The sequence below is a fragment of the Aquila chrysaetos genome, chromosome 6 (assembly GCF_900496995.4).
Source record: "Aquila chrysaetos chrysaetos chromosome 6, bAquChr1.4, whole genome shotgun sequence".
Classification (NCBI taxonomy): domain Eukaryota; kingdom Metazoa; phylum Chordata; class Aves; order Accipitriformes; family Accipitridae; genus Aquila; species Aquila chrysaetos.
Window position 1 is genome coordinate 764,050 of NC_044009.1, and position 26,835 is coordinate 790,884.

At 53.9% G+C, this 26,835-nt stretch overlaps 2 long non-coding RNA genes across 2 annotated transcripts in view; one reads left to right on the top strand and one right to left on the bottom strand.

Moving 5' to 3' along the window:
- Nucleotides 1–7,972, bottom strand: part of LOC115342618 — a 31,382-nt gene extending 23,410 nt beyond the window's left edge. Inside the window, exons 1-5 of the long non-coding RNA XR_003923839.2 lie at nucleotides 4,354–7,972; nucleotides 4,037–4,247; nucleotides 2,718–3,396; nucleotides 550–1,149; nucleotides 227–372 (exon numbers count right to left, since the gene is read on the bottom strand). This is a non-coding gene — a long non-coding RNA (uncharacterized LOC115342618). The remainder of the gene's footprint in view (nucleotides 1–226; nucleotides 373–549; nucleotides 1,150–2,717; nucleotides 3,397–4,036; nucleotides 4,248–4,353) is intronic.
- Nucleotides 7,973–15,047: 7,075 nt separating this feature from the next.
- On the top strand, nucleotides 15,048–19,512 carry LOC115342620. Its single transcript, XR_003923841.1, has 2 exons — nucleotides 15,048–17,286; nucleotides 18,541–19,512. It is a non-coding gene; the product is annotated as an uncharacterized LOC115342620 (long non-coding RNA).
- The last annotated feature ends 7,323 nt before the right edge of the window (nucleotides 19,513–26,835 follow it).

Here is a 26,835-nt window from a genome sequence, read left to right on the forward strand (position 1 = left end):
TGGGATAGAAAGAAAAGGCCTTCGCCTGCAGCGAATTCATCACAGAAAGTCTTCCCCGCCCTACGCAAGCGGGTGCATCGCAGGGACCCCTCACTATTTCTGGAGGTTAAGTGCGCTGGGACAAGCAAAAGGCAGCACGGAGGTCGGTACGGCCGGGCAGCCTTGGAAAATGCACCCAAAACCCGGGCAGCGCGAGCCTGGGCAAACTCCTTAAGAAATTAATTACCTGGAAGGATAACCGGGAGTTGCCAGGTAGAGCAGATTTGGCGAGTTTACGAGAGAGCCCGAGGAGCGAGGATGCACCGGGAGCAGGAGATAAGGCTGCTGCTGCAGGGAATCCAGATGCGCCTGTCTTCTTTGGGAGGGAGCAGCCTAAAATCAAAGGGAAAAACAGATAACAGCAGAAGGAGAAAGGCAGAAGGGCAAGTGAGGGAGAAAGCAAACAGAAACAGAAAATACAGAGGAAACTGTAGAAACGGCAGTATAAACACGATCAGTCATTACCCAGACCGTGCGTGTGAAGCTAATAAAGCAGAGAAGAGTCATTACCTCTGGCATCGCCCAACACTGCAGTCTGGGGCAGTATTTCCCACGCAGGTACCATTCCCACAGAGGCTTTTATGTTTTCCTCCTTCAAACAGCATCTTTCTCCTTCTCTCCCTGCCAGGCTTGACGCTGGCATTTTTGCGAGGATGATTTTTCTTCTGCCGCCTGTTTGGCTCAGCTCGCGTCGCCACCATTTCTCATGCCAATCCCCCCCCGACTTTTTGCAAGGGGCACTGCACTCAACTGCACAAGGCTGGAAATAGATAAAAAGATTGGTCTTCCTTTAAAATTGTTTAACTGATGCAATTACTGCCCAGAATAATCAGAAACTTCTTTTAGGAGACCCCCAAGTGCCATTGCGGCAGAGGACCACAAGTCCAGTGCCGCAAGTCCCGTAGCAGAAGATGCTCGGACTGTATTTTTGGCTGTTTGCTCCCCTTTCCCTTCTGCTGCTGCTGCCTCAGTTGGCTTTGAGGGGAAGCAGCCATCCCGTGGCTGATCACCCAAACTGGCTGCCAGTCATGACCCCCACGCTATTTTCGGTGCCGGTGGGAAGCAAACAGCAGCCATCGGCCACGGCAGGACCACGAGCTGCCCCAGGCACTGAAAGAGGAAAGGCAGTATTTCACAGAAAATCACTGTTCCTAAAAATTTCCAATTACGATCCTACTCTGGGCTTGACAAGCAAAAGGACTGGGAAAGCAGAGCAGCAGCAATTGGCTGTATGTTAATTAGCCGGCCTTATCTCAGGAATATATTAGCCCTGACTGCGCTCGCAGCGTTGGAACGAACCCCGCAGCCGAGAGCCAGCCAGTCAGGGCTGCAGAGCCGTGCCGGACACGCTGGTTACCCCATATGCTAACCTAAGCAAAATAGTTTAAATCAACCCCCCATCTAATAAAGACTTTCTCTGGGCCAGCAGATAAAAGCAGGCGACGACGGATACAGGCGACAAAAGCGCAACTGGAAATTTGAGCGGCTGCCGAATACCGATGGGGCTGCAGGAAGGCCAACGTTTCCCAAACGGGGAAATATTGCTGCGTGGCCGATGAGCTCTGGACACCTTCCCGGGGTGGCCGTCGGTTATCCCAGGGCTACGGGCAGGAGCCCGGCCGTCCCCGCGCATCGCCCCGCCGGCTGGGAAGCTGCTTCCTCGCTCACGGCTCCCAAAATGAGCCTGCACCTCCCGCGGAGAAACGAGGAGCCTTTGGAAACTCAAAAGACGAGGTACCCAGGAGGAAAACTCTCAAGCCTCTGCGTGGACAGGTTTCGGTGAGGGTAGCAAGTGGGGGGAACGGCACGCCGTGTAAACGCCTCCGCTGCCGGCATTGCAGACCTGGCTGAAAGGAAAAATCATGCAAAACCTTGATTTCCAGCTTTGATTTAGTGCCAGAAGAGAGACGTATGGATCAACAGTCACGTCACCTCCCGGAAGGCGATACGTCCATACGTACCTTGTTACGTCGACCCGCACAGCAGAGGTTTGTTTCCCGCAGCGGGCAGGGAGGGGATGCCCTTTGCCTGCTGGGCATCGCTTCCCCTGGGAAGCGCATCAGCATCGCCGGGCCAGCCGGCTGAGAAACTGCCCTGCCAAAAGCAGCAGCTGGTACACAGTAAAAAAATGAGGGGGGGGTGTGTGGAAAAAAAGTTTTCCTTTCAGATTATTGAACTGACTGTAGTAAAAACTTCACATTTAATATGCATGACCCCCTCCATGCACTCCACTCTAATAAACTGGTGGAACATCTTGCACAGCTAAATCATTAGGGGGTGGATGAAACACCAGGGGAGAGTTGTAAACGCAAGGGAAAAAAAAAATTAAACCAGGCACATAAAATATGAACCAATTTTCTCATCTTGGCTAATAGATTTTAAATGGGAAATCTGATCATGGATAAGCAGCGAGAATATGAAAAATTCAGGTGTTGCTAGGGCCCTACCTGGATCTGTAAGGGAAGGGCGAAGTGTGATGAACGCTCCCAGGAACGCGATCGAGGGCACGAGCCTTTATTAGCTGCTACATTAAAAATCTGCTGCCGAACATCATGCTTTTTCGAGCTCTCGTTTAAAGGTGTGTTGTAGCTTGCTGCTTCCTAATTACCTTGTATGTTCTGCATAATTTTTGTTTTAATTTCAGATGGGAAAACACCATAAACTCGCTAATTAATTACTTTTTAACCCCGGTGTATCAGCTGAAGCACACGTTTCGCCGTGCAACCTCTCCTCTCCACGGCACTCCATGGGAAATCATCCTCTAAGCCAAGCTCTGGGGCAGCCTCCAGCGGAGCGGCTGAGTTTGCAGGGGATTTCACTGAAACCCCTGGAAAACAAAGGAAGGAGAGAACAAGGAGCCGGGTAACCTGATTTTTGGCTATGGCTGCAGCCGCTCACCAAATCCGGCCCCAACGGAGGCTGCCTGGAAGCAGAAACTGCTGTGGAGGTGACATTAACTGGTGATTGATGGACTTCGTATTTCAAAAGCCCATAAGCTGCTGAAGAGAAAATGTTTAGAGAATCTAAAGCAGCTAGAAGTACCAACCGGGGCTGCAGGGGGGGTATAAATCCTAAAATAAGGTGGCAAAAAGGAAGAGGAAGGAGGTGGCACTGACAAAACGAGTGCCAGCTCCCTGGCTGGCCCCAGAGCCGGCTCCCAAACCCACCGTCCTGGGTCTCGTTCCTGAAGTTTCCAGAAACTGCCGTGGGTTTTGACAGCCAGCCCTTCTCTCCCTGCTCCTCCTAATTTTCTTGCCGTCTCCTTTCTCCTTGAAAACGTCCACCTCAGGCGTACTTGATTCCATCGCGGTCACCTCCAATTATCTTTTAGGTTAAAGGCAGGGCAGACTGATGAACCTAGGAGGAAAAAACTCCAAATGAAAACTCGGACTATCTGGGCAGGTGAATGACTTGCTTCTTGGCACGCCGAGCTGGAAGTGATTTTTTCCTTTGTTTTTATGAATCATGCACGTTTCCATCAACTTAAAAAGCAAACGGGCAAATGTCAACGTTAGGATTTTTAAATGGGAACACACTGAAGTGAAAACAAATAGAGGTTTAATTTCCTTCCCTTTAATTCCTGGTGAATGCACATTAATGAGAAGGTGGGGAGCCCAGCTCTGTTGACAGAAGCAGGGGTAACGAGAGACACGTCTGGACTGGCGACGAGGAAGGGGAGCGCGAGCGCAGCCCGGCACGGGCTGTCCGATGGCCGCCGTCCCCATCCCGCCCCACGCGGCAAAGCTCCGGGGGGGGATGTCCGGGCGACCCCCCGAGAAGCGTGGGGCGAGGGTGACACACGGAGTGGGATGGCAGAGCGAGGCTGGGGGCAGGCGCAGCCCCGCTCGAGGGGCGCATCCCTCCCGGAGCCCCGGGGACCACGGCCGGTCCCTCCCGGTGCCCGCCGTGCCAGAGCCCCAGTAAGCTGTTTACGCCCCTCACGCTCCATCAATCATTTTTTCATAGAGTTGGAAGATTATAGCTTCTTATACGCTACCTCCAGTCCAGCTTGTCACGGGAAAACTCCGGGGAGAAATTCGCGGAGATGTATTAAAGCCATCTAACGCTTTCTCCATGGCAACTGGGACCGGTGCAAATCCCATCAGCCCTGCCTGGAGCAGGATGAGAGCTCCTCCGCAGTTCTTCCAGGCACCCAGATAACAGCAGATACAGGGGAAATGTCTTCATTAGCTCAAGATGCCTCCCAACTATAACACACAATAACGCTTGATTAACGCCGAAGCATTTATCACTTGCGAAATACATTCAACTGAGGCTCCTCGGCAACTCGTGCTTGCCCTGGCCTTTTCCTACCTCGTCTGAGCGATCTTACGTTAACACGCATCCATCTGAGTGCTCAAGCAGATGAGGAAAGAGAAGTGATGCAGTTGGGCAGAGCGCAATCACAGCTGCATGCAGGACAGCACTAAATCGCCTGCCAAAGATCAAATGAGAGCATGTTTATAATAACACATAATTAATAACACTATTATTAGTTTTGAAAGTCTTGATCTTTGTTTATTGTGCTGTCCTCGGCGTGGTCAGGAGCCTCCGGACAACATGGGAGAGGGAGCTCCTGCTGCAAGGAGCAGATTTCAAGCATTTAATACCAAAAGTTACAGCCACGGCATACGCTGGAAGGTCTTTAAAAATAGCTCGAGGTCTGTGTGCGCACAGACATTGCGAGCGAGAGGGATGTCCTACATTTCCTGGCTCGCTTAATCCCTCCGACTGATGACAAAATCCCCGCTCATCCTCCTGGTAGGTGAGCTCCCCGTTCCATCTCGGAGAAGAACCCTTCCCATAGCTAAGGGCTTCACCTTCCCCAGCAGCCGCAGGGTCGGGGTGGCCCTTGGGCCATTTTTGGCAGATGCAGCGCCGTCCCCAGCGCAGGGCATCTCCCGGGGTGCAGGAGCCGGCCGGGCACTCACCGGAGCGGGTTCAGCCGTGGCGGCGAGCAGATCTCTGCAGGGAACCGTGCCAAGCTGGGTGGCAACCTCGGCGTGCCGCTGCATCGGCCGTGCTGCCCGCACGAAGCTAAAGGGGGCTGAAGGCACGAGGAGTGGGGCTTCGCTGATGCTGTCTGGCCAAAAGCCTTGCTCTCCGAGGAAAAAAAACTTGTTTGAACCACAGGAGCAAATCTGCAATTTTATTTCAACTCAACCTACCACCAAACTGCGAGGGAGCCAAACCCTTTGAAGTCTGCCATGTCCAATCCATTATTAATCACTGTAAATCTGGTATAATCTCTACAAGCATATTCCGCTCCCTACAAATAGTCTGGTGCCAACTTGCTCTAATAAATCCTGCGTCAGGGCAGCTATTGTGTCTTCTCTTCATGCAGCATTTCCCAGCAGAAATATTTAGACAATAACAGTCTCTATTTGGTGCAGTCACTTTTGTTTTAGAAGACTACAGCCTAACGTGTAACAGATTTAGAGCTTACAGAAAGGCTTGGATTTATGGCACGCTTTCTTTCCAATGCTTTTTTGTTTCTAATAATCCCTGTGAGGCATTAAATGTCTCCGTTTGGGTTCCTAAGTTCAGTCCAAAGCAAGAAAACTACATTCTTCTTCCTGCCCAAAACTTTGGGGCAAATTCTGAAAGTTCTACTGAGGAGCATTGCTAAAAAAGCAATCTAGCATCACTTCCCCACAGACTAGAAACTGCTTGCCCATTTCTCTAGAGCTGGGACGGTCTGTGAAAAAAGGGGAAGAACATGCGTGCACAAGGAGTGCTCTTCATGCAGCAAGGACTTTCACAGGCCAGTATACGGCAGAGTTAGTGAAAATCAGTGAATTACCTCCTGCTACCTTTGTGAAGCAGACCTGGAGGACAAAGGTAAGGTTTTACGAATCTTTCCCCTGCAATGAGTTTTTCACACAGCCTACAAGGAAAACATTTGCTGCTCGGCGCTTGGGAGGAAAGGCAATGCTGCCACAGGTAAAGGGAGCACCGGCTGCAGAAGTGGCCCATCATATCAGCAACCTTTGCAATGAAAGGCTTAAAGCCACAGAAAATGACCCCGGGAACTCCAGAAATACCCGCTAGGACCAGTATTTTACTTGTATGCAGTCACACTCTTAGTCGGCCACAGCCAAGTGGCGTGGCTGCCTGCAGCGGCGGGTGATGCCCAAAGGCAAGGCAAAACTCAGCTTTCGGATGGACCAGTTCCCTGCAGGCAAGAGAGGCCAAGAAGCCAAAAAACCCCAAAGCGAGAACAAGCAAAAAAATTCAACCCCAAAATACACACTGGCCAGAAAGAATCAAACACAAGGGTAAGAAAATTGACCCCCAAATTGTGCAGGGGGACGTGCAAATGAAGGAGGTTTATACCATGAGCTGCTTCCCAATGCCATATATAAGCAGCAGCTGCGTATATAAACAAATGCTGGAGAATTATCAACTCTTACTGAGCTCACAATCTATAGCAGACAGCCTCCTCATTCATGTGAGCACCTGGCGATGTTTGTTTTGAACAAAGCCCGCGAGCCAAGCCAGTCTCCCAGAGGAACTGGGAAGCTCCGAGGTTTGACAAGACTCTGACACTTCCCAGACACGTGAAACTTTTCCAGCAAGAGTTTGCGGCTTCGAGCATGTCAGCCTCCTGTGGATGCCAGCGCCAGGAGCCTTTCTCTCCACACTGGCAAATACTGGCACCCAACAGCTCCGGGCAGCACGGCTGCCAAGGAGTGGGGAGGGAGCCTGGGCCGCTTCCGCAGGATGCTCCGGGTGATTCCTGGAGCCGCTGCCCAGGGGCACAGCAGCCGGCCCTGGGTCTTTACAGAAGGGTTTCAGCAGCAAGATGCTAAGATCCTCCCCTGCTCACCAGCTGCCTCCATCGCGGATCCCGAGCAGCGCTCGCAACGGGGACGGCGTTGGCCCTTGGCTGAGGATGCTCGACGTGAGCACGACCGACCAGGAGAAGGAGCTGTGAAGGCTGTTAGTCCAAACGACAGCTTGTTTTCTCTCTCGCTGACAAATGAGTCGGAGCTCCAAAAGCAATTTAGTCTGGGAGTAAACATCCAAGTACCCACTGCTAGGGCTGAGGCACTAAATGAGCTAAGCAGAGGGAGGCTGCAGCGAACTCAGCTTCCAGGCACTTGGTTTTCACTTGACTTCCTCAGCTGGCAGCTCACAGCGGACTAAACGCTCTCCAAGAGGAGCAGCTATTTCCTACCCATGCCAAGGACTCCGGCCAGAAAACGCTTTTTTCCTCCCCTGACGCTGCTCATTAATTTTGTTTGTTTGTTTTCTTTTTTTTAAAGCTTTTGCTGGTTCCCTAATTAGGATGCGATTAAAAAAAGAAAAGAAGGAAAACTCGAGGTGCAGAGAATTCAGCCGGATCCCTAGCGTGGGCAGCGGCAATTGCCGAGACACCCAAACCCCTTTTTAGTGACGGCGCGGGCAGCCAGGCCACCACGCCTTCGCCTTCCTCCTCCTCCCGCGAACATAACTCATTTAGTGCCTTGCCCGTGTTGATAAACCGGCAATAAAAATGCACAGGGAACTGAAGTCAGATCGATTTATTTCAATATTTCTGACACAGTTGCCGCAGAAGCCAAGAGCTGGGGAACCAACAACACAATTTCCTACCAGAGAAGTGGTGAGACATCTGGCATAAATTACGCTTAAATGTCACTTAGATAATGAGGCTGCATCCATGAAGATTCATCTCCACTTTTCTCACATTGAAAAACGCTCCGAGACAGCGATCTGACACAGGAGCTGTCACGGCACAACCTTTCCGATAGGATCAGACCTCACCAGAGGTGTTTCCCTCCACCGATGCTGCAGGGATGGAGCTGGGGTACCTCACCTCCCGAGCTGCGCTTTCCTCCCACATTCCCCTGTCCCTGCAGCTCTAAGGTCAGAGCACAGGTCTAACAACTGAAAATCAGAATATTAATGTTCACCTTTTGGGAGGTGGTTGGATATGCCACTTCCAATGAAGAACAGTATTAATTTCAGTGCTTGTAAGAGACATCTGAGGCAGTTTCCATCGTTGGCAGGGAGACGTGGGGGAGCTGGTGTGAGCTGTCTGCTGGGACCCAAGAGCGAAGAGAGTATATTTTTCTTTTTGCATTTACAAAAATAAAATGACACCTCACACGCCTGCTCGCTCTGAGTGCTTTCCTAGCTGGAGTTCATAATTTCTACCCATTTCCCTATATTTAAAGCCCCTCTCAAAGCGTGTTCGGAGCAGGGATTTTGGTAAATAGACTGCCAGGGGCATTCCCTTCAGTTCATTACAAGGCACGGGCATGACCCATGGGATCAGATTTTCTAATGGTTCAAATCAGGCTTCACTGTAGCGCGTTGAGTGAAGCGACAACTAATTGCATCTCTTGGGGCTCCCACCACTTCCCAGCCCTACGACCTGATTGCAAGCAGCTCATTAGTTTGCCTCTGCGCGGGGCCGGCCAGCTGGGAGCGGGGACACGGCGTTTCACGTCCCCCCCCACGCACTCCCCTTCTCTTTGCCCCGCACGAGTTCGCCACGCTCTCCGAGCCCTCGGGCAGAGGCACAGGTGGATGTCTGGCCAGGTTTGAGAGCCCCAGCCATACTTTAGGGTCTGGGGGTTGGTTAAGACTTGCAAACCGGCCACGTGTCACGTGGGGCTGGACACGGATCCCCAGCCTCACCCCTGCCGGGGTGGGGTGCGACCCCCCGGGACGGTGGGGAGAAGCGGGCTCCCTTCGCCCGGGGGGGGGTGCCGCTTCGCAAGGGCACGCGCCAGATCTTTCTTGGCACTTCATAAAAAGCTCCATGCAGAAGGAAATTAAAGGAAGGCTCCGAGCAGGGGCTGCGGTAACGACGCAAGATTGGCTGCAGTAACCAGCTTTTCCAAAAATATCTTTCCTCTGTCGGAGACGCTCTATTTTTAGAGCTACGAAGCATCACATTGACAAGCGGCGGGGTCAAAGCTTACCTTTAAACTTCTGAAATTCCTTTGCCCTTGTGCGAGCACCTTGGTTTTTCAGCCGGCTATCAAACGTAACGAGACGCAGTACTTCCAGCGAGCACAGCTGGCGAGCCCTGGCTCTCAGCTTCCCCCAGAGCTTCGATGCCCAGGAGCCACACCAGCAGGGTCAGCTCAGACATGACCACACACCATCCATCTAATAGGTTGCTTACTTCTTTACCCTGAGCAGCTGACACGTGTCTATGAAAACGATCTGTAATTTAGAAACCCACAATGAGATCTCCAGGTGGGGTAATTGCTGTTCTGTGACTTTTATATAGGAGACATACGTGCTCAGGCAAAGAAGGAACTCCCTAGATGTCTGGATCCTTTTCCCCTGCTCCAACAGACATGGCAGACTAGGGTAGGTTAATTAAATTATCACAGATCTGAGAGCTGCTCCACAGCAATGGAAATAGGGGAGACCCCAGACAGAGCTGTAGGACTGCCGTGTCTGCACAGACGGCAAACCGAGCACATACCGTGTAAAATTAAAAATCCAGCAGTTCTATTGCTAGGAATAAAAGCCATCATTTGCATGTTAAAACACCTCAGCTTACAGCAGCAATTTCCCTCTTTTTAGCTCTCTCGGTTTACGCAGTTTCCAGGATGAATAACGCAATGAAACTCCTCATCGGCGATACACATTCAAAAATGTGATAGGACTTCTTTTCCCCCTAAACCTACACATCTTCTGCAAGAAGTCTTTCCAGCGAGATGTCTAAATACCTGCTGCCAACAGCTTCTGCTAGCAGCTTTTAAAAGAACTTTTTAACCGTGAAGGTTTGGGAGGAAACGCCTGCCTGTGGCAATAAACCCGCTGGGCTGCGGGCAGCTGCCTCCAGAGGGTCCCTGCCCTGCCTGGCCAGGGCCGAGTGAGCCTCCGCAGCAGGTTTCAACATTTAAAGTGCAAAGAAGTCACATCCACTCTGTTTGTTCTGTTCATAACGATCAATAAAATAATGAGAAGGTGCCGTCCTGACCGATACGGAATCCTGTTTCCCCAGCAGTGATCACCAGGGTATGAGAAACCCTGCCTACCTGTCCCCATTTATGCTAATGGCATTTATATGTCTCTAATAATGCCCCCAATAATTTTTCCATTGCTCAGATTACTGCCCAACAGCTTTCCTGTTTGCCCAAATTAAAACAATCTCTGCAGACTTCTGTTAACAAGATCTTGCACCGCTTCCTTTAGGAATAAGCAAATTAGCTCATGGGGGAAAAAACATCGCCATCAACCTGGTTCTGAAGTCTGGAAGCAGATTATATTAAATTTGAATAATCTAGGTTATATTTAATTTTAAAACGTGCTCTTGTCTGAAGAGGAAAGAGAATTAGAGTGCAAACTAATTGATGAGTCCCCAGCACGGGGCTGCCTTGCAGAGCCAGGCTTGCCTGGTGCCTCTGCAATAGAGCATCAGCCAAACCCAGCCGAGATGCGACGGCACGCCCGGCGCAGCGCCCGCCGTGCCACTGCCCACCATTTCGCGCTTTGCTCACCGGTTCTGCCGTTTCCTGACCCGCTCCCGTCTTTTCCCAAGCTGCCTTCCCGGAGGAGAAGCCCAGGCACCAGCCCGGGCTGGGCAGCGATGTCCCCAAGGGCTGTGACGTTCCTGCCGGCGGGACGAGCAGCACACGCAACGGGAAGGACACGGTTTGCCGAGAGGAGGAACCCCAAAGAGCCGCCCTGTTATCACTCACTTTGGGAGATATTCCTGCCTTTCTCCTCTAACGCCAACTCCAGACAGAATCAGAGGGAAATGCAGCTTTCCCTGGGCTTGTAGGTTTTGCCCCCGAGAAAGAGCACGGCTTTTCTGCTCTGGAACAACACAGACAGAAGCCATAAAGACACTAAGAGGCACCTTGCCCTCTGATGAGGTAATTTATAGCTTCACCCTCTGCCATCAGAGCAGTTTCCTCTGCAGCTGAGTTTAATTTCCCAAGCGAGCCCCCCACCCAGCCCCTGCCCCAGCTGATCCCTCTCCTCAGCTGGGGAATGGGCACCCTGCCTGCTGCCGTGGGAGGGAGGCTTGGGCTGGGCGGCGGGCATTTCTACATATCGAGGAATCCACGTGTACAATTACAGGGAATATTTTGCTTTCCATGTCCACTAACACATAAGTAATCTGTTTGTAAGTAACGCACATAATCAGCTTAACGTAAGTAAAGCAGCTCCCCTTATTTGCATTTGCAAGTGTTTATTACACAAACCTTCCACCAAGCTCAAGCAAAATGCCTTGCTGGATTCCATTCACCCCGAATCCCCGCGTGCCGTGCACCTATTTGCAGGTGTGTATCTCAATTCTGGCACGGGTCGTAACGATGCGCAAAATTTTCCTGCAAGGGGCACCACAATGGGTATTGAGAGAAATTATGTCATTCCCGTTGCCTCCAAAGTGAATGCAGTGCGCTTGTGATACAGCAGGACCTGACCGAGGCTCCCACACCCAACAGCATGAAACAGTTAACGCCGATAACACAGCACATGTAACAGCACATAACAGAGCTCGGGATGTTTGGGAATTGCAGTTAAAGTGAGAAACTCCATTTACAAGAGGTTCGAGGCGGGTACTGGCAGCCCAGCCAGCGGTGCTGGCTGCTCCAGCACACCAGCACTGCTCAAGGAACATGCATTTTCTACCAATGCAAATTGTTCGCTTGCATTAGAAAATCAAATTATTTCCATTTATACATGTTTAATGAGAATTTCAAGAGCGTATGATGCAGCTAATGCTTCCAGGGTGCGAGCAGGCGTTTGGAGCTGGAGATGAAGAGGTCTGCTGCGCTGCGGGATCCTGGCCCCGCAGCCGGCCTCTCCACCATCACCTCCCGGAGCTCGGCACCCAAAGGTCCTCGCTTAAGACGTGAAGCGCATCTTGGTCCCTCGGCTCCCCACGCCCGGCCGCCCCCGGCAGCAAACGGGTGAGACGGCCCGAGCTACGAGACTGCAACTCGCTCATTAACAAGCTGTTAAATAATTAATAAGTTTACATATAATTGCTTCTGTGTACATAATCTTGCATTTTTCAGAAAACTATCATCAATTTTCAGTTAGTTCCACTCGAGGAAACAAGGGCTAATGCTTTCATTTGAGCAGATGAATATTTATGAGGTGCTTGTTCTGTCTGGGGCTGGGGAAAACCGGATTGTTTGGCTTCCCAGTGCGCAAAAGGTGGGCGGTGGGAACCGCGCGTGCCTCGGCTGTCGCCGGTGCCCATCGGCCGCTCCTGACCTCCCACCCTGGCTAATTGGTCTCTGAGGCGCCTGAAAGTTTGGCGAGCTTCGGGCTGGCGAGCGGGTCGCGGGGATCGGCTCGCTGCTCTGAAACGGCGCCGGGACTTGGTCCCCTGCTGCTGGGAGCACCCGTCACAGCAGTTATGATTGATCTATTATTGATCTGTTATTTCACCTCCCCAGGACGGGGACGGGCCAAGCAGAGGCGGGGAGAAACACGTAGGGAGGACGATGGCACGAGGCGACGCGCGTCACCTGCCGCAGCGCTGGCGCGAGGCGAAGTTCTCCTTTTCTCCAGTTTTCCTGAGCCCCGTGCTTTCCCCGCTGCCCGTAACTCATCCTCCAAATCCCATTATCATCATTTAAACTGAAAATGGCCCCAGTTTGATAGGGGAGAATGCCTAAACGCGTTCAGACAAAATGCCTGTAATTACCGTACGTGCCGTCGCCATAAACGTGCGATCAGGGCCGCATAAAACCCGCCAAGGACTTCCCTGTCCCGCAGGCAAAGTAAACGCGATGCGGCAGCGGAGCACGCACGCTGCCCGCCTCGGCAGCGCGGAATTTTGGCTGCTGCAGTCGCGGGGTGCTGCAAGGTCTCCCGGTGCCTGAATTACTGCTGAAACGAGCCATCGAAGGGGCTGCTGGAGTTTTTTGGGTGTGAAAAGCCACCAAACAGGAGGGTTTCAGAAAAGCGTCACTCCCACGGGAGCGGCGGAGGGGGCTGGCTCCTTCGCGGGGTGCGCTCCGTGCCCTTGGAATGACGTGACGCGGCGCCACGACAGCTCGATGCCAAAGCAACCGGAGCTGAACAGGAACCTTTTGATCTCAAAATATTCCTCCCTTCGTTTTATGCCACGGCTCTGCGGCATGCGGCTCCTCAGCCTCCGTGCTGTAAGAAGTCCTTCGGCAGCCTCGGCTTGCTGTGGAAACCAAATATTTTGACTTTGCTGTTTATTCCTGTTTTTTTAAAGTGTGTTCTGAGTGAATAATAAATATGGTTTTGAAGGCAGCTGGTGCTTCTTCCTCTAACACACAAGGTGAGGTAGAAACAAACATATTTGCTTTTGCTCTGTCTATTTATGCGATAATAGGATCTTTGGTTTTAATGGCGAAAAAATGTAATTACCGCACATGTTCTCACAAGCCCTAATTAGCACAACGTTTAAGCATACGCTTAAGCACATCGCTGTTCGCTGCCAGTTTTATTGTGGGCTCTGCAAGAGCTGCCAGCAGCCGGCTGAACGGGGGCCATGCCCTTCCCGGTTCACCTCGTGCTGATTGAAAGCCAACATTTGCCCACCTTGAAAACCTGGAAGTTATTTTTATCCCAACCGGCGCGTGGTCGTAACGAGTCTCAGCCACCAAAAGAGCCGCGTCTTCCCGCAGGGACCGTTGCACGGGGCAGAACGCCGGAGGAAGGGGCGAGGACGGAGCCGAGGGCGTTCGGACACGCTGAGCGGACGCTGCCCCGAGAGAGCGTCTCCCAAGGGACCTCTGCCGAATCCCCGTCCTCGGCCGAGGGAGGAGGAAAAGCAGATTTAATCTCATCTGAAAAAACGCAGAGGGGACCGGCAATGTCACCGTCCGCCGGCAAGCGCCCGTGCGGCACGCCGGGCGCCGCGTACAGTGTTTGGTAGCAGCGCAGCATCGGTTTAGTGTATCGCGGATAAATTAAAGAGTACGCGTAACTCCATCAGCGAAAGGCACCGAGATGTGGCAGTCAGTCACTCCTCCTTGGCTCTGGCCACCTTTATTGCATTTGCCTTGATGTTTCAAAGCTGGGGAACATCGTGCCAGTGAAAAGCACAAGTGCAAAACCAGCCCCCGATGCGCCCCGAGCCCGCACTAATCACAGCGGGGGACACAGCCCGACCTTCCTTCTCTCCCGCTGCTTTCAGCCAGTGCCGATCAAGTGCAACAGGGACTAATCGAGGCTTTAAAAAGAAACATGTTACTCACTTGCCCGTAATCGAGGCTTCGCTAATCCAGGAGATTTTTTTTTTTCTTTTTCTCCTTTTTTTCCCTTTGTATCGGCAATAACGTTAGCTCAGCGCAACCATCATTAAGGTAATTAAATGAGCACTTTGCTTATTAACAGATTGCAACCTTTTCCACAAGATTTACTGGGTTTCCCCCCTTTGAACGCAAACTCCTCGTGCACAAGAAGTAAGGGAGGGGTTGTCTAAGGACGGGGCTGAGCGGCGTGACCCGCGCCTCGGCTCTCTCCTCCATCGGCAGACCCCGGCTCGTGCTCACTGCCCCGCCACCGCTGCTGCCCCCGGGAGGAGAGGCTGAGCCCCCCGGACCGGTCCCGGGGAGGGTGGGCTGCCTCCTCCGGCCCCCCCGCATCCCCGTCCAGGGGCTCCGGGAGCGCCCGCGCAGAGCAGGGAGCCAGAGCCATGTGTAAGCTGCTCTATTTACATAAGCTTCTGTCGTCTTACCCCTCAGACTAAGATGATGTACTCCCGTGTCAATCCCGTAAGTAGCTGGAATTTAATTCCTGACTTAGTATTTCCCTGGATGCTTATTTATCATGAACTGAAGCAAAAATACCATCTTCCCCAGTGGAAGTGGAGCAAGCAGCTCGTCGCAGGTACTCCTGGAAGCGCTGAATAAGAGCTCCCGGGCTCGCTGCGGGTGGCATTTGGGAGCCGGTGCCCGGCTTCGAGCGCTCCCACACCGGTGCGCAGAGCGACCCATTGCAGCGCTTTGCGCTTTCACCCAAAGGCTCAGGACGCACGGCAAACAAACCCGGGCATCCCTAAGTCACCAGGCAGAAGGAAAAAACATTGTTTGATTTACTCCAAACCAGCCTGAAAAGGGCCAGACAGCTTCTTTCTCCCCCAGAGTAACCTCTTTTATCAAAATAAGTAATTTTGGATGAGTAAGGGCTGCCGGTGCAAGGCCTCCCCAGGCTGCCTAGCCAGTTGCCACCACCGTGGTGCAGTGCGTGGAGGGGAGCTTGGGGGATGCCGTTCAGTGGGAAACATTTCCACGCCCTTTGCACGTCAGGCTGCGGAGCCAAAAGGTGCGATCCGTGCTCTGGGAAAGGAGCTGCCGGGGCGGCAGCTGGGAAAGCGCATCTCAGCGCGGCCAGCGCTGCCGGCAGCCTCCCCACATCAGCATGCACAGAGCTTCCCGCCGCCGTGATTCGCGAGCCGGGATGGAAGCGGCTCTGAAATCACTGGACAGAAAATTAAAAACTCCTGGGAGAATTTGCCCCAATCTTTCACCGCGCGTTCAGGAAAAACAGCTGCTTCTTGTACTCGGGAGACCCAGCTCCACTCTCTAGAATAAATTCAGCGTTGCCCTTTTCCACTCCGCACTTAAACTAGTCTTTTTTTTTCCCCTTTCAGTTTCCCTGGCCTGTCCAAAGCAAGTGATACAGAGGCCACGAGTGGCTCTTTCGACCCGTGCGGGGCAGCTGGGTGCTCACGCCGGGGCACGTGCTGCGGGGCTCTGACTTACCCACAGCCGGGGCAGGCGACGCGCTGCTGCCTCGCAAGATCCCACCGGTTCCCCGCGGCTCCGCGGTTTGTGGCCTCTGGCAGCAGAGTGCCAGCGTGGAAGGGAGATGCCAGGAGCACGGGCTTACGCTCCGGCTCTGGCACAGCTCGTGCCCAGTGGTTCGCTCCCGGGAAGCGCAGGCATCCTCACCCAGCGCGCCTTCCCGGGGCTCCCGTGCTGGCAGAGCCGCAGCGCTAATTGGCTTCGTTACGGCACAGAATTACTGCGGTTCGTAGCGGACACACCAGGAGGGATGCGGGTGTCATTTCGAATAATCACGGTCTTGTGGCAAAGGGACCGCACGCTCCGGCAACGGGATCGCTGCATCGAAGGGCCGTGATTCACCCGCAGCCCAAAACCCACGCTGGCAAACCCACGAGGCACCGCAAACGGGAACGCAGCCGCGCTCCTGGCCCGTGGGTCTGTAATCGCCGTCACGCACGACAGCGAAGGCCTCTGGCCACGCAGAGAGGGAAACCGAGAGCGCGGCACCGGGTCGGACCACGCCGCATCCCTGCGGAGCGGAGCTGCAGGCGCTCGGCGTCGCGGTCCTCGCCGGCCCCGTGCCGCCCCGCACCAGCAGTGCGCTAACCGGCCTCCCCTTTGCCAGCCAGCGCTTCAAACCTCGCTGCATCCTACTTGGGACTCAGAAAGCGCTGCGGCCAAACCCTGAAATCGTCTTTATCGCTGCCGTGGATCCCCCGAGCTGTCCGAGAGGGAAAGTACCTGCAGGTCATTAACAAGGGACTAACGGCCTCTTGCTTTTCCCACCCTTTCCCCTTTCATCACAGACGTGGTCCGGCTTTTCAGCAGCCTACGTACTTCTAAGGAAAACACCAAATTAAAGTCTCGAGAGCTCGCCCCGATGGGGAATTGCTGCCGTTTTCACCAGAGAAAATGGCTCGGTATTTCCCCGGGGCGGTTTCCTCTTCTGCAATGCTCCGTTGCCTGGAATATCTTAAACTGTGGTATTAAAAAACCATGGATAATGATTACTGTTCACCAGCATAATAGTCTCAAGAATCAGCATCCCTACTTTTTGCAGGAAACATATCCCCAGGCAGTTTCCTTTGCATATAAGCGTACAAAAAAAGTTCAAGTGAGAAAAAAATCGTATCAGCAAAGCACATTTGTATAGATGAATTATTTTGAAAATTTCCGAGCATCCAAACTAACTGCAGCAGATTTGAATTATAGAATTATAAGCAACACGTTCATTCTGATCCTCTGGGCTAAAAAGTTATAATTAGCACATGCACCATAAAACTGGCTTTTAATTAAATAAGCCTTGGAACGGAGGAAGTTTTGCGAGGTCCCTCCCTCGCTTACGTAAGGCAGGCGGCCCAAACGGGCACCGCCGGGGATGCTGCGACGGCTCCCGAGCCCGGGGAGCGTTAAGCAGAATTTTAAAGAAAGGAAAGAGAGAAATGGGAAATCAGGCAAGCGGGGAGCCCGCAGCCAGCAGCTGGATCTCGTACGTTAGTGACCCGAAGAGCCATCACAGCCAAATGAGCTGCAACGATGGTTTGTACTGGTGAGTTAAGCCGCATCGCTGGATCTGCGGTATCCTAGGTTATACCGACAGCAGCTGCTGCAAGCGCCGGGCAGCCCAAACGCCCCGCAGCCGCGCGGGGCATCGCAGCCGGGGGCTCGCCAGAGCCGGGGTATCGGTATCCTCCCCAGCGGGACCCAGCCCGAACACGCGCCGGGAAGGCAGCGTCTTTACAAGGGCTGGCACGGAGGCCGTCGCTTGTACCTCCAAGCATCCAGCCTCCGGCATAGCCCGGCAATACGTCACGCTACCTGTTGCCTGTATTATAATAGGCTGAGTTTATTCACAAAAAGCATATGTTGCGGTACCGAGCGTGGAAATGCCACCTCTCACAGTTGTCTCTTTCTTCACACTTTAAAAAGGCTGTAGGAAAAGATGACATATGGCACCTCAGCTTACGACGGTTTAATCGACACTGGTAGGGCCAGGGAAAATAGAGCAGAGCGGCGTTCCCGGGGAGAGCGCCCGCGGACGGTCCCACCGGGACGCTGCCTGCTGCCTCCCGTGCCGGCGGGTGCCGTTACCCGCAGGCGCGCGCGTTGCCAGCGCACGCGCTGGCGCTGGGTGATAAAACGAGCTAATTAACGGGCTCCTCCCCGTCAACGCCAAAGCCGAACCTCTAGTTCTTCAAATGTGTAATTAAAGCACGCTCTCGTAATTATAAAATTTCATTCCACTTCAGCGAAGGCGGAGGCCTGGCAGGTGCTTAAATTAACTTGATCGGTTCCACTTCTCCGCTCCTCTGGAGAGCGGCACGGCCTGAGCAGGAGGGTGAGGGAGGGAGGATGACGATGCCGAGGGCGGGGGGGGGGGCTGGCCACCGGGACCCCCACGGCAGGGCTGCGCCGGCACCCAGGGCAGGCGCCGAACGGGGCTCCCAGCTCGGGAAGGCTGAAGGCGGCTCTGAGGCTGGCGGTGCCTCTGGAAGGCAAAAAACTCGCCCACTTGCTGTCTCCGAGAATAACAAAAAGTCGTGAGAGGCTTGACGAGCGAGTGATGGGAACGGTGCCTTCGCTGCATGGGGAGGGGACAGGGAAGGCTGTCAGCACACATGCCTTGCGTAGCTGGGAAAGCAAACGCTGCTATTTTCCCTTAATATCCAAAATCGTCTGCAAATGCCATTGCTGGAATATTCTATAAATACTCACTGTTCTCAAAGCCTCCTTCTCAACAGCCCGCCCCAAAGCCCACTCCTCTCTCCAGACCGCGCACCAAAGCTCACTGTTCCCTTTCCAGGGGCGACAAACGGCACGAGCAAAACCATCGCGGGAACGCGAAGACCCGACTCATCACGCCCCAGACCCGGAGATGGAAAGCTGGAAAAGCTCCGGCTACAGGGAAGGCACGAAGCACCACGGATCACAGGAATGCATTTGTCTCCGCGAAAGCGCCCCGGGAGGTGATGGTCACCCCGCAACCACCGCTTTATTCAAAGGAAGAAGAGCTTTCCGTCCTGACAAAAACACCGAGGCTGGTGGTGCAGTGGGGGTCCATCAGTGCTGGAGCCAAGCCCGGGAGTCACCCGCAGCGGTGAGACCGGCGTGGGGTGGGAAGCATCGCCTCTGGAGCAAACCGACCGCTGTCTCCCGAAACGGCCCGAGGGTCCAAGAGGAAGGGCCGAAGCGGGGGGGGAAGGGAACGGTGGTGGTCCGCCAAAGCCCCCGCACGAGCTGGGCTCTGCCGGCCGGGTCTGGGCTTTTCCCGGCTGGGCTCCAAGGGGGAAGATGGGAGCGGGGCTCTGGACCTGCCCCTGCGGATGCAAAGCCCACGCAGGGGGAGAGCGGGTGGTACCCGTGGGGGCTGTTCAAATTGTGACTGTGGGCAAGCCAATTCAAAACAAATAAATCACGCTAACCTATTTCCATGCCATTGTCCCTTCTCCGTGGGGAACAATCACTGCTGAGGATCTTTGCAAAAATTAGTTCCTGTAAGATCTGAGGAATCTTTCTGCTTCTGCACTGAGCACTGGGAGGGAGCCTATAAATCCACTTAGTCACACTCGCTGGATTACATTGGACCTTGTACTTCTGCTTTTATTAACAAGATTGTTTACTATATAAGAAGCTTTATATAACTGTGAATCACGGGTGATTTGTAGGACTGCACAGATGGGAGTTGCCAACCATCCGTTTTCTCTGTGCTCGCGTGAACCTCCCGCTCCCAGCCCATACCTAAAAAATAAATGAAACCCTTGCTGTGGTAATTAAATATCTGGCTCTACTCCACTTCAGTGGTGCTCTCAGTATGGGATTTAAGACTCCCTGATATTCCGGTTTAACGCACGGGTTCGTATCAGTGCTGATGCAGGGATGAATTATCCCTGAAAAGTGTTCTCCATCCCGCGTCTCTCCCTTGAGGACATCCCTCGGGTGCAAGGGGAGATGTGCCGGCTCCCACCTGGCGCCAGGCAGGAGACCACCGTGCCCCAAACCCATCAAGGCTGGTAAGCGACAGCAAAGTAGTTACCAACTACCTCGTTTATAAAGTATGAGCACTTGAAGGCAAAGTCACAGGGACTGAATCGCACCCTGCCCGCAGAGCGTGTGTCAATCTCGCCCAGTATCATTAAATGCCTATTTTATCACAACCGAGTGACCTCCAGACTCCTCCCAGTGCTCACTGGGGTTCTCTCTGCACCCCTTTTTCCTCTCGATTTATACGTGCTTTTAAGTGACTCTGCCAAAGGGCGTTTATATAGCTGAGGCTAAGCATCGGTGCGAGGTGACAGGCAGATAGGAAACATCAATTAATATCTCTGCCAGTTAACCGCGTCATTTTCGGTAAAGTGCTGATCCTTAAGGACCAGTTGGTAGATTTAGCACAGCAGCATCGATTTAAACTTCATTCACAACTTTGCAAAGAGGTGACGGGACCCGAGCCTGGGGCTCCGCATGGCAATTGTGGCTCTCTCCCTCCCACAGGCAGCCGGGCCACGGCTGCCCTGCAGCCTGCCGGCACCTGCGAGCCGTTCCATTTGTGCACAGGCAGCCTTAATCCTCAAACCGAGTTAATTCGTTTACCTTCATTTATTTTACCTGTCGCGCTCTCTGAAATGAACCGATAGCCTCGTCGCTGTGCCACATCCCAGCACAACTCACTGTCAGCACGTCCAGCCGACAGCACGGCGGTATTAGTCACGCACTTAGGGAAGGAAGGCAGGCTGAAGCTGCCAGCCTAGCTCCTGGCTGAAGGTGACTTGCAGGGAAAATATCAGGAAAACACAGAAAAAACACCGGCTCAGCCTCGTCCAGCAGCAGGAGGAACCGCCGTCTCCCAGAGCCCGGGCAAACCGAGAAGGGCAGAAGCTGCTGCCTCCCAGCAAGGCTTCCCACCTGCCCCCAAAACCTCGTTAGTAGACCTGATGTTGGCTATTCAGGACAGTCTTTGCGTGACCTGGTTGGTCTTGTGGCCAAGACGCAACCCGGAGCTCGTCAGCGAGGTGCCTGCAGGCAGCGCACGGGAACGCTGACCAGTCCTAAAACCCATGACTGAGGTCTCCTGGGGCCAGAGCCATGGCCAGTGCCGCATCCAGACAGCGGTGCTGGTGCCCTCAGCAGCGCCGTACTGCCCTGAGTGAGACTTGCTGGATAAATAAATATTCTAGAGATGCTCCAGGTCTCATGAAAATGTATTTTTCATGAGTTCGTTCCACTCTCAGAAACCGCACCCTTTAAGAAGATCAGGTGCTACTGTAACAGAAGTAATTTTTATAATGAGTAATTTGTTTGAAAAGCTGCTTCAGATCGTCTCGGTGAAAGAAACGCAGTTTGGCTCGCTCTGCTCTGCGGTGGAGGCAGGAGGGATGCTGTAGGGACCTGCGGGCTCTGAGGGGCTGCAGAGGGGCTCCGGCTGCACCAGGGTACCGAACCTCGCCGCAGGGGGAAACAAGCAGCGTCCTGCAAGCAAGGTGCGCCCAGCTGGCCCTTCCCAAGGCGGGCTACTCTCCTATCTGGGAACACCAGCAATTTCTGGACGAAAATCGTATTGAAGTGCACCTTTCCTGCAAATTCAGGGAGTCTCTGGGGAAATGCGCGAGCCCTTCCCGGCCCCGTGGGCTGGCTCTGGCAGACCCGCTCGGTGCTGCCGGTGTTGAATTCACGCTGCGGACGACGACAGCGACAACTTTGGGATCCTTGTGAAACAGCCTGCGCAGCTATTTACTGTTGCGCTAGATTTAGACCACGCATTTAGATATTGATTGAGTCTGAGCCTCCAAGCAAAGAGTGCTAATTAGCGCATGCAACAAAGAGCCAGCTTTTAATTAAATACAGCTTAGCGAGAAGGACCTGCGACAGACAACTCTCCTTGCACGAGAGAGATGCGTGCAGGAGAGTTCCAGGAGCCTGCAAGGTTGCCCCAGGACGGGGGTCCCGCAGCGGGAGGGCTCAGCCCAGGACAGGGCGGTGGGGGGGGCGGCTGCTGCCCTCCCCGGGGGCAGCCCCGAGCCAGGCACCCGCATCGCCGGGGCTCCCGCTGCCCGCACCCCTGCCTCTCCTGCCCACGTTGCCTCCTCCGCTAGCCACCAGCCCTTCCTTGCCATTGCAAATAACCAAACAAGCAGCACGGAGAAGAGAATAATATTAATATTAAAAAGGCATTTATAGTTTTAATCAAGCTTTGGGGGGAAAAGACAGCTTAACACGGCACTTTACACAGTTGATAAAATGTTTGACATTTACTGGTGCCTGTAATGAATCTTGTCTCAATTTTCTCTTTTAAAATGCCACTCCAGATACTCTATCTATCTGTAGGGTTTAAAAAGCACTTATCCAACAAAGCGTTATCACGACTGAGAATATTAAACGGCGGCTCGGCGGAGCACCGCCAGCTGCAGGGTTTGCTGGCACCCGAGCGAGCACCGAGGGTTTGCAGCAGCGGGCGAGAGCCGGGGCGGCCCCGCTATAGCACAGCCCAGCAAAACACCACCATTTTCCCACTGGTTTCCTAATCCCTGAGTGGGAAGTCCCCAAGTTCCCAACTTATTCTGCTCCGTTTGCTCCCAGGACACACGCTCCCCCTTGTACCTGTCCCCTAGCTGAACGCTTCCCTTACAGAAGGCAGCCTTGGGATATTCACTCAATCATCAGGTACCCAGTAACCCAAAGCAGATGGCAGCCCCAGAAAACGGCATGTTTTCCTTTGCTGCGACTATCCCCATCCTCCTCGTGTGCTTTGATCAGTAATGAAATCAGTGAGCGCGGCCCCGGCAGCAAAGTTGGCGTCAGCCTTCGAAATCCTCTCTTTCGCGACGGATTGGAAAAAAACCATCCCACCCTGGGATCGTGGCTTTGCTCTTCGGCAAACCCTCCCCCAGGTGCTGAAATGCAGTTCAGGCGTTACTCCGTCACACCTTTCTCTTCCATCGCGTTTATATTTTGCCAAAGGAAGCGGCAGGGAGGTGGGATCGAGTCACCCGGCGGCTACAAACTCGTGTAACACCTCCCCGGAGGCCCACCAGCCTTGCGGGAATATCGGGAGCTACGCGGCCGTTGCACCAGCCCGGCACGGCACGCGAGGCTTTGTGCTTGGTCATAGACCAAAGCAAACCCAAAGGTTTTGGAGGAGGAGGCTGGAAGTTTACTTTGTCCCATAGGAAGAGAGGAGGTGAGCCGCCCTGCCTGCTCCTGCCCGCCGGGGCTTTGTGTTTTATCGGTAAACGGCAGTTGTCTTGTGTAAATACAGCTGACGCTCCGTGGCTACTGAACGGGCGTTTATCTGCGGAGCGCTTCTGCTCCTCGCTGGAAGGACACTGCGGAGGGAAATATCAGCAGCAAACACGCAGGCAGCCGCTGCCCGGCTGCGCGGCTCCGTCCCGGGCTTCCCTTTGACTAGGCACTCTTAACGTCTTTCTCTTTGCTTTTTTTTTTTCAGGGGGAAGAAATGAATTATTCTATGGAAGTTAGTGCTTGTCTCAGGAGCCTGGTATAGAAAATTAGGTTTTAATAGCTTTGGAATTGAGGTTCTGCGGGTCAATAGGACAAGATTCTGCCAGTGAAATGACAAACCCATAAAGGGAAAAAAAGCAAATATTTTGTTACTCATCAGAGAGTCACAGTCCAAAGATAGCAGGCAGTAGCTTGAAATACTGCTGTGCTCTTCAGGCTACTGTAATGTTTAGTCAGAAGCTCCCTTTTTTCTTGTTGTCTATATATATATTAGCTTTGGGAACGGACCACTTGGCTTTCCATCTTCGGACGTGCCTAGGAATTTCTCAAGTTACTGCTGGAATTGGAAAGTTTGCTCTGAAATAAAAGCACTCTGCCTTTCCTGATCGCTTCAAGCCCACAAACTGGGGACCCTGAGGATGCCCCGTCGGACGGAGGAGCTCACCCACAGCGAGCACAGGAGCAGACCACGACTTGTGTCACTCGGTGCTGAGTCTCTCCGGCATTTATGCTATTAGCAGCCTTTTAAAAACCAAGCTGATAACACAGAAGCATCCCATCCATATGAGAACAGGTAATTCCGAGTGAGTTATCTGAAGGGGAAACATGCAATGAGATAAAGACCAATGCACTTTAAATGGACAAACATAAATAAGCTACAGACTCATTTCCTGAGAGTTGGAGCTTGATCCCCCTTTTGCTAATTAAAACCACAGCAAAATCAATGAAATGAAAACCAGGAGACTTCGCAACACCTTTTCCCACGCAGGGAGAGGAGCTGGAAATTGCCTGCCGGCGGGGCAGAGCTGGAGCACGTGGCACAGCACCGGCACGTGCCCGGCACGGAGGCTCTGCGGGCTCACGGCCAGCGTCCACCGCAAAGGGCAGGAGTGGGAGAACCGGGGCTGCCCACCGGCAGGTACACAGGCCGCTCGGCCACACCGTCCCGGGCGCTGGAGGGCCGTGGGCTGCTGCACAGAGAAAAGCTACTAACTCAGCCGGCAGTGAAATTGCTTCGGCTCACGCAGGACGCAAAACTTTCAGAGAACTTCTGCTGACGAGCACTGGAATGATTTGAGTCATTATTAAAGGGACGAATGGATTATAATTATTCCTAATTTCATATTCAGAGATCATTACCATCCCTAGGAAGGGTAGACAGGGAGCCCTTGAGATCCTGCAACTTACTTTAAATATTCATAGGGCTGAGAGAAATTTCTCGTGGTTTGGACGGGCTGTGAGGGGCACAGTGCCTCCGGCCGAAGGGGCCGGGCAGCTCTTCTCCCCGCGGCTGATGCTCCCCAAAGGCGCATCCCAGCCCGGGCATCGCTGCACCGGTCCCCGGGGCTCACCAGCCCACACTGGTGGCAGCACCAGCACGGCACTCGGAGCCAATACTCCGCTAAGGGACCGTGCACCGGCGAGCAGGAGATGGGACACCTCGGCGTGTTTTCCAGGTCACTCGCTGCTTTGTGGCTCTTCCAGGTTTTAGCTGCGGTGAGGTGAGACAGAGGAAGGCCACAGTGAGCATGTTCTTGCCCTGACACACACCAGTTCGCTTGCACCGCTGCTGCAGGAACATGTTCCAAAGGCTCCCAAAGTGGCTTTACTACTGTGCAGTAGCACGGATACAGCTGCCGCTCAACCGGCTGCAAATTCCCTCTTGCGAGCACCAGTCCAATCTGAACTTCCACTTCTTCAGCTTGATGCACGGGAACTAATGAAATTACCTCTGCGAGCCTGCTAAGGGCTGTAGGAGCTGTCACCTTGGACACGCTCCTGGGGAAATCAGCAGGCTCAATTTTTCTCTAGGCCCTTTTGCTCACAAGTGGCAGCAGGTCGTCCCTCCTACATCCCACGACGAGGCTGGAAACTCTCCCCAGAGCAGAGGATGGATGCTCCCGGCTTGCTGCTTGCAGCACGCCAGGACTTGCTGAGCAGCCACGAGCCTGCGCAGGCAGCAGGCGCAGGCAGCAGGCGCAGGCAGCACGCACAGCTGCCCAGCGTCTCGTGCTAGCAGGACGCTTAAGCGCAGGCTCCCTTCTGGGTCTTTGCTCAGCCTTTCTCCAGGAAGAAATCAAGCTCAGATACTCCCACCGTTGTGTCAGCAGCAATAGAAGCAATCTCATAATGACCTAAGCCAGAAGTTGCCTTTTTTTCCCCTCTTAATATCCTTTGGCATAGGAACTGATGGAATATAAACAGTTGCTAAGGAGATTTTTAATAATATGAAAGGACTTGGAACTACGCTGTTGATGCAAAAACCATACACCTAAAAAGCGAAGCGGTTCCCCACCCTACCCGTCGCTGGGCTGTACGGCAGCAGTGGAGGGCAGGCAACGGGTCAGTGGGTCAGGCTGGGTCCAGGCTGGCAGCTCCCGGCATTGATGCCAAAGCTCATTTGCTCCATCGCCTGCCCCCACGACTGGTAAATCAGCATGTGGTAATGACGGGATCAGCTTTCCCATCATTTCCCCACTCAAGGTTTTACGGCGGTGCTAAATCACCAATCCTTGCAGCGACCTCCACGGCGGGATCACGGCTGCTCCCGCGGGATGGTGTGCTGAGGTGGGGACCGGGACACGGCGCCTGGCGAGAGCCGCTCTCCTCCGACTGCGGGCGAAGGCACGCAAAGGAGCACGACTGGGCACCGGTGATTTACGCCCCGAATTACGCCTACCGCGCACGCTTTACTAACGTATAGAAATGTCACATTGCTTTAAGCATTGCGCCGAACTTCTGTCCTCCAATCAATGCTCAATTTCCTTCCAAGGATAAAGCTGTACATTATTTTTGGCTGACCAATTCAGCTCAGGGCACTCTTAATTTTTCCCCCTGCGCTCAGAGGACAAATGCTTCACCGTGCTTGCCTCAGAGCAATGACAGAACAAGCACATTTCTAATGGCTGGCACAGCGCGTCCAAAATATATTAAATGTATTAACTTTGGCACTCGCCAGGTCTCGGGAGAAGCTCTCGGAGCTGCTCGTGTGCTTCGCCTCCGCTCCCCCGGCTCCTTTCTGCTCTCCTCTTCTGCCTGGAAAATTCCCTGTCCCCGAAACTGCGGCTGGCTGGAGGTCACCGCCGTTTGCCGGCAGCTCGTCTCCGTGCCCCGCCGGGGGCTGCCCCGCCACGCTCGGCGCGCGGGAGAGGCCGGCGAGGCTCGCAGACGGCGTGCGGCCGTCCCGCTGCCGCAGAGCAGCCGAGCGGTGCCGGCAGCGCCCGGGCTGGGAGATGCTCACCGCTCCCGCGGGCATGCAGGACCCCGGAGCCAACGCGCGAGCAGAGCAGGGAGCGCGGGAACGCATCCAGGACAACACGACCAAATGCTCCGTTGGCTCAGTAACACCCGTATTCGTAACGTCCAGATGCTTGAAGCCTGGCCGGGATTCGCTTCAGGCTGAAATGCTGGGAGTGAGGCTCTCGGAGGAGCGAGGCGGGGGACGAGTCGGGTGGGAAGTCACCTTCTCGCCCCCGTGCCGGGGTGAACCGGGCAGCAGGACTGCCCGGGGATGTCCCGCAGGGAAACCCACGGGGGCTTTCCCACCGTCCTGCCCGCCCAGGCTGGAACCGGGGCCGGCACCGACCCGCTGAGCTGCCGCCTACTGCTGCGTGGGAAGCAAAATTCCCAGGGCTCGCTCTCCAGC